Genomic DNA, 7,821 nt, shown 5'->3' on the forward strand with positions numbered 1-7,821 from the left:
TTCAGTTCAGCTTGACTTCTAATATGTTTCAGTGATTCATGATTAGAATGTATAACAAATTCTTTGGGTCATAGATAATGTTGCCAAGTTTTAAGAACACGAACTAAAGCATACAATTCTTTATCATAAGTGGAATAATTCAGACTTGGCCCACTTAATTTCTCGCTGAAATAAGCAACAGGTTTGCCTTCTTGAATTAGCACACCTCCAATTCCAATCCCACTAGCATCACATTCTAGTTCAAAGGTCTTACCAAAATTAGGGAGTTGGAGCAATGGAGGATGGGTAAGTTTCTCTTTCAACAACATGAATGCTTTTTCTTGTGCAGGTCCTCATTTAAAAATTACTCCTTTCTTTGTCAACACGTTTAATGGAGCAGCAATGATGCTGAAATCCCGCACAAATCATCGATAGAAACCCGCAAGACCATGAAAGCTTCTTACTTGAGTAACAGTCTCAGGGGTCAGCCAGCTCTTTATGGTTTCGATTTTTGATTCATCCACCTCTATTCCCTGTGGAGTAACAACATAGCCAACAAAAGAAACTCGATCCATGCAAAAGGTGCACTTTTCGAGGTTACCGAATAAACGTGCATCTCTCAAAGCATTAAAAACAGCACGTAAATGATCAAAGTGTTGTTCTTGTAATTTGCTGTGAATCAAGATATTATCAAAATAAACCACCACAAATCTTCCAATGCAAGCACATAAAACTTCGTTCATCAATCACATGAAACTACTAGGTGCATTAGTTAACCCAAAAGGTATTACTAACCATTCATACAAACCAAACTTAGTTTTAAATGCAGTCTTCCATTCATCTCCAAGTTTCATTCTAATCTGGTGGTATCCACTTCGCAAGTCAATTTTAGTGAAAATTATAGAACCACTCAATTCATTAAGCATGTCATCTAACCTAGGGATAGAATGACAATATCTGATAGTAATATTATTGATAGCTCTACAATCAACACACATACGCCAACTACCATCTTTCTTAGGAACTAAAAGAACGGGAACAACACAAGGGCTAAGACTTTCTCGTACATACCCGCGATCCAAAAGGTCTTGGACTTATCGTTTAATTTCCTTAGTCTCTTCCAGATTGGTTCTATATGCAGCACGGTTTGACAAAGTTGCTCCCGAAATCAAATCAATTTGATGCTCAATCCCTCGAATAGGTGGTAATCCCGGGGGTACCTCAGCTGAAAATACATCCACAAACTCGTGCAAAAGGTTAGCAACAGCAGGAGGCAAAGAGTTGATATATCCTCAAGTGAAACTAAAGCATCTTTGCATATCAAAGCATAGCATGATAGCTCATTATCACAAATTTCAGCAAGGTCAGATTTAGTGGCAAGCATAACACACCCTTTCAGTTTAATTCCATCAGACTTATAAGTTGTTGTTGCTTTCTCCTTTTTGGGTGGAAAAACTTTTTCCGCTACTTGCTGATTTTTCAGATTCATTCTCAAGCTCTTTTCTCTTATTTTCAGCTATCTCTTGTTCACATTTCACAATTTTAGCAGGGGTTGAAGGTAGAAAAGTTATTTTCTTTCCTTTATGCATAAGAGTGTACTTATTACTTCTACCATGATGTGTTGCATCAGTATCAAACTCCCATGGTCGTCCTTGCAAAAGAGAGCATGCTTGCATGGGAACTACATCGAAATCAGCACAATCATGGTATGAACCAACAGAAAAATGCACTCTAGCTGTTTGCATTACCTTCACCTTACCGCTATTGTTGAACCATTGAATGTGGTATGGATGAGGATGTGTTCTTGTTGGTAAGAAAATTTTCTTGATCAAATATGAACTTACCAAATTGTTGCAGCTTTCTTCATCAATAATGACTCAAACACGAAAGTCCTTGACTATGAGGAACATCTGAAATAGATTATGGCGTTGTAGGTGTTCCGCTTGCTCTATTTGAGTACTTAACACTCGCTGCACAATGAGTGTTCTATAATTCTCTGTAGCAGCTACACTCAATTCTTCCTCATGATCGATATCCGTCTCGAGTTCGTCCTCTTTACCTGCAAGGTTAGCTGCAAGAGCATATTCATCCTCAACATCACTAGCACTTACATATCCATCGTCCTCTGTTGCAATATATACTCGCTGACTTGGGCAATCCTTCATGATGTGGCCCATTCCCTTGCATCGGTGGCATACAATCCTGGTCGATCGGCCTGTAGAGGCAACCGAAGAAGAGCTCTTGGCTGAACCCTGCACACTTACGGATTTGCTTACCTCAGGAGCGTGTGACGATGTTGAGGGTACTACTGAACGCGCCCTACTCAAGAAGGGGGCGGCAGACTATGAAGCTGAATGTGGGGCTATTTTGTCTTGACCCGAGATTGATTTTGAAGAAGTTGAGCTTCCAAAATTGTTCCTTGGCCTCTGTTGTCATCCCTGCAATTCTTTTTCTGCCAAACATGCAAGTTGGAACAATCTAGGAACACTATCGTATTCTTTGTAATCAACTATGTCCTGAATTTCATGCCTTAATCTTCCATAAAAACGTGCCATTGCAGCCTCTTCATCCTTAATAATATCACAATGCAACATACTAATTTGTAGCTCCTGATAATATTCTTCTACAGATCTATCACCTTGGTTTAAGCGTTGTAATTTCTTACGCAAGTCACGTTTAAAAGAGGGTGGAACAAATCTGTTACGCATAGCAACCTTTAAAGCATTCCATGTCGTAGGCGCTAATCCATCGATGCAAACTATATTCCACCAGATGATTGCAAAATCCTTAAATTCACTAGTGGCTTGCCTAACTCTATGCACTTTAGAAACCAAATGAGCATTAAACTTCTGTTCGACCATAATCTCCCAATCTAAATACTTTTCAGCATCATAAGCACCCGCAGAAGATGGTATAGTAAACTTAACCTTAGCAAATGGATCATCATTAACACGTGGGTTATGTTGCTGAAAATCATTACCTCTCATACCTTGACTGTTGAAGTTCAATCGATTTCGTTGTCATGCATCAAAGGCGTCACATTCTTGCCTAAAATTTTCTTCATCCGTGACGGACTCCTCTTGTTCATGAGCTACAACATGAGGATCCAGTCGACCATTGTTCGGTGGCAGATTAACTAATCGATCAAAGCGTGTATTGAGTATTGTAATGCTTTCATTGAGTCGTTGTAATGCGGTATTGGTTCCCGCAAGCTTCTTGTCAATGTCGTTACTAATAGTTTGCTGATGATCATCCAATAACATTGTAAGTTCTTCTCTCAAAACACACTCTTTCGCATCTAATGTTTCACCTGCCATGGTTAGTAGTAGACAGAAGATAATAAAGATATTATCCCTATCGACTACTAGGTGGTGGAGGTGGAGTCACACACTCTCAAGCATCTTACCACGCTCTTGCAAGTGTTCTTACCATACACAACAGTAGGCACAACCGATGGCTGGTTCGTGATACCTTATCGGGTGCAAGTGAGGTAGTTGCAAGGGAAGAAACCGTTCTGATTGAGAGAAGATGTAGCTTGGATAGGCAATATTTAGTAGCAAGGAATAGCAATAATTGAAATTAGATTAGCAAAGCTAAATAAAAGTCCATAGTACTCACCACAGTTGCTGGCCCGAACATGTTCCTAATACTAGCTCAAGCAAGCCGAAAACTATAACAGACACCAGCACAATGGAACAGAAATTTGCAATACAAACTGATTCTTTTTTTTAATTCTCTCTCTCTCTCTTTTGCACTCTTTGCTTCTGCTTCTCTTTTTTTCTTGCTTTTTTTTTTACGAATGTGACATAAACTCAAACTCTTCTACTGCCTTTTCTAAAGCCAGTGAGGTATGTGGGTCAGAAACTTTTTCCGGAGAGCAGGGGTATAAAGGTAATACAAAGATTTGACACCACTTGATGCGCGTTTGCCCGATCTTCCGAAAGGTAATATGATAAGTCGATTGGTGGAGCTTCGACGTTGATGATCCAAAGACTCCGACCAGAACAGATCGAGAACCCTCGCAACCACTACACCACTACTCTGTAGTTATCAATCGTGCCAAGACGCGGTTGATCTCACCAAGAAGGCTTTTCCTGTAAGTGAATTGAGAACACAAGCAAGAACAGGTAGATGCAATCTGAATATTGCTAATTACCAATGAAGCACTCGAGTTTGGGGTTCAACAAACCGATAAATGGCGAAACTATATTAAATAGAATAATCTAAGTTAAACCCAAATCCAAACTATGATGGCTACTGTGTATATATAGGGGGCGTGAGGAGATCGACCTAGGGCTGTGCAACCATGGAGAGAGGCGTGCACAACTTGGACTCCGACTCCGACACGATTACAAAACCCGGCAGGGTTCAAAACGGTGACGCAGTACATTATTCCTTTGACTCTAACTAAACTATAAGGAATATCTGGTCGAGCTCATATCCATTGGAAATGGCTCATCGTAAGCTTTCCAAAATGTCCAAGATTGCCTAAAACGGACTTTGTATGAGAGAGTTATGCCCGTTTTACTGACGTGCTGTCCTGGAACTTGACTTTGACCACGACCATGACTTCGACCACGACCACGACCACAACTAGAATTCAGCCTTGAGTCTGAGTAGACTTGGTATTCGAGGAGTGACATCTGAGTAAGGTTGTGGTGCTTCTCCCACGTTCCTATGCAATAAAACATCATATGAATTTAGTGGTAATCCATCCAAGGAAACGCGAATAACTAGGAACGAGTTCACCTGGTGGTCTAATTGTCGTGCACGTGCTCTTGTAATTGAACATTGTATGATTTGAGGATTATTGGTGGTATTGTTCGTATCCGAAGGAGCCATGGGCTCACCAACAATGCTATAAATACAAGGATTTGGGACATGTGAAGAGAGATTATCCGGAACTGAAGAAGGGCATGACAAATATTGTGATCTTGTTCTGGAACTATCGAGTGAAAAGTCTTGTGGTGAAGCATGGCTATTAGATTCTTCAAATTCATATCATGCAACATCTAAGAATGAGTGGTTCTCTTCATGAAGGTGACTTTAGTATTGCTCACTTGGGAGATGATACGGGTTACCGTATTTTGGGTGTTGGCAACATCAAGCTGAAGATGTATGATGGACAAGAAGTACAACTTGAAGATGTGCAGCATGTGCTGGGACTTAGGAGGAATCTAATCTTGTTTGGAATTTTGCATGAAGAAGGTTGGTTGTATCACGCGGTGCCAGATGGGAGGACCTTGAAGGTGATAGATGATGGCAATAATGTTGTGATAGGTGAGAAGACGAGCACTCATCAGTACAAACTGAAAGGTGAAGTCATGGAGGTGGGAACTATAAATTTTGTGGAATGCATTCCTGGCAGTGAGGCATCCTCGTCAGGCTGTTTGAGGTGAGCAGCAGGGCTGGATGACTCAAGTGTAGGTACACAGAGATTCGCACATGACAACTTCAAGTTTGTGTGCATATTCTCCCAAGGTGGAATTCGTTTGAATATGTGTTGAATATGTGTACAAGGTGAGTTACAGATAGACTTGAGTTGTAATTGGGTGGAACTAAGAATAGAGTTGTAGTCGGACTCCTAATTCAAGGCCTTTAAATAGAATGCATCACCATTGTAACTGCAGATCGACGAAAACATAATACGGGGAGGAGCGCCCGTAGTCATGCCCCGAGGATGTATGCAAGTTGGTCGAACCTCATTAAAAAATATCGTGTCTCATGTATTCATCTTGTGCTTGGCTTATCAATCCTGGTGATGCTTTCGCTAAAACCCTAATAGTGCTAGAGGATTATAAGTGCTAGAGGATTATAAGTGCTATTTGTGAAAAATCACAATGTTTTAAATAAAGATTAACTCTTATGGGCTACTGGACCAAACATGCTACGATGTTCCTCAATGTTGTTTTGTTGCGTTAATTTGAGTTAGTATAACCTCACATTTACCCATCCTAATAGGATAAGGAAATGAGTCATACTTTTCAAAAAACTCGACCGACCTAGGAGAAACTAGATGACATTGTTATTAAGAAGAAGAAATAGGTATAAAAGAGAACTCAAACCCGGGTGGTGGATGTGTACACCTGTACCCCCCACCAACTAAATTAGACTCAGTTCCTTGAATCATACTTTTCATGAAACAAAAACATAAAACAAGGAAAAATTGATGAGAAGGCCAAGGAGGCGATGCAGGAAGGAGGGAGCTCAGACAAGAACATTACAGAGTTTGCAGCCAAGTCTTGATCAAGTTAAAATTGGAAAACCCAGTTATTGGATCTGATCATCATCTACTCTTTCAGACCTACCATGTTCAACAAATAATAGTGTTTGAGTTGGTTTTTATATTTTTCTTCTTTCTATTAATTAGATGTGGCAAAGTTCTTGGCCTCTTTTTGAAATGAAAATGTTTGAGGCATAAACAGAATTTTCCTTCAGTGAAGCTATCATATTATCATCATGTTGAACAACATAGCATGATGTCAATGTTGGTTTGTGGCCAGCCTCTTGGTTGTTATTCTACTTGAACCTCATTTGCTGCCACTTGGTCAGCTTCAGCTTGTCGCTCGTGGCATTGTTGAATCCTGGCTGAATGCTTGGGCGGCATATATTTTCCTAGGGCAAGAAGAAAAGCATGATTTAGAAAACGGTTCCTAAGGTAATTTGCTTTGGCTTTATTGGCTTTATTAAGGGTAAATGATAAACAATTTTCTTTATTATTATTACTATTTTTTTATTATTATATAGCACACACAAGAGCACAATCATGGATGGAGAATTAAACATTACACAAATAGTTTTCAGTACAATACATAGGGCATTGAGGCCTGTTGGAACAAGAGTTCGTCTTGTCCCAGCAATTACGGTGAGAGTTTCTTCTAAGGAGGAGACTCAAGCTTGGAGATGAAGTTTGAGAGAAAGAAACACCACAAATGTATTGATAATAAAAGTATGTACTGGACTAGGGGGAGTATCACATGAAGACTTTATGATTTTGCTCCTCTGTTTTATATCGAGCGGGCTCCTTCTGACCCTTTTTCCTCTGGGTGACCACGGCCCCTATTTATAAGGTAGTGTGTAGCTTAGTGTACAAGTTATCACGATGTACAAATATCTAGGACCTGGCCGAATTACTGGGTCTTATCCTAGATAACTACCTTTTACCATACATAGAAGATAAATATCTATTGTGGTAACTATTTTGGTGCCTGCCCTCTGAGGGGTGAGCCGGTTGCCAATTACGGCCCGGTGTCGCTCTGCCAGGGGTGTCAGGACAACTTGCATTATGTTTGGGTGTTAGAATAAGCACCACTTGCACTGGCATTAATCACCCGTACCTCGCGTCAGGTTGGCTGCAGATGGGGGTGCCATTTCTTCCTATCTCTGGAGGCCGATCACACCTTTAGGCTTCGGAAGGCTGCATGGGCACCGGAGGGGCGGCCCGAAGGGGTCCACAGCCTCCAGGGATAAGGCCTCTTGTTGAGTTTGGAGGCCAAAGGCTCTGGGGTACTTGTTGTAGCTTCGAGTCTTCGGAAGGCCATGTACATACCGGAGAGGTGGCCCGAAGGGGTTCGCTGCCTCTGGGGATAGGGCCTCCTGCCGAGTTCGGAGGCTGAAGTTTCCGGAGGGACCTTTGATAGCGATCATCAACCATTATCCTCTGGCTAGTTTATTTTCCCCTAATAGTACCCCCTCATTCTCTAGCCTCGATGTTTGGAGGGTTGAGAGGATGTAGAGGAAAACCAACTCTAGCCTAGGTTTGCTACAAGAATGCCCGAAGGCCATTCCCTATCCCTGAGGAGTATTTCGGTGGGAACTGTGCACGTTGATGATGAAGCTCAA

This window comes from Phragmites australis, chromosome 7 (genome assembly GCF_958298935.1).
Source record: "Phragmites australis chromosome 7, lpPhrAust1.1, whole genome shotgun sequence".
Classification (NCBI taxonomy): domain Eukaryota; kingdom Viridiplantae; phylum Streptophyta; class Magnoliopsida; order Poales; family Poaceae; genus Phragmites; species Phragmites australis.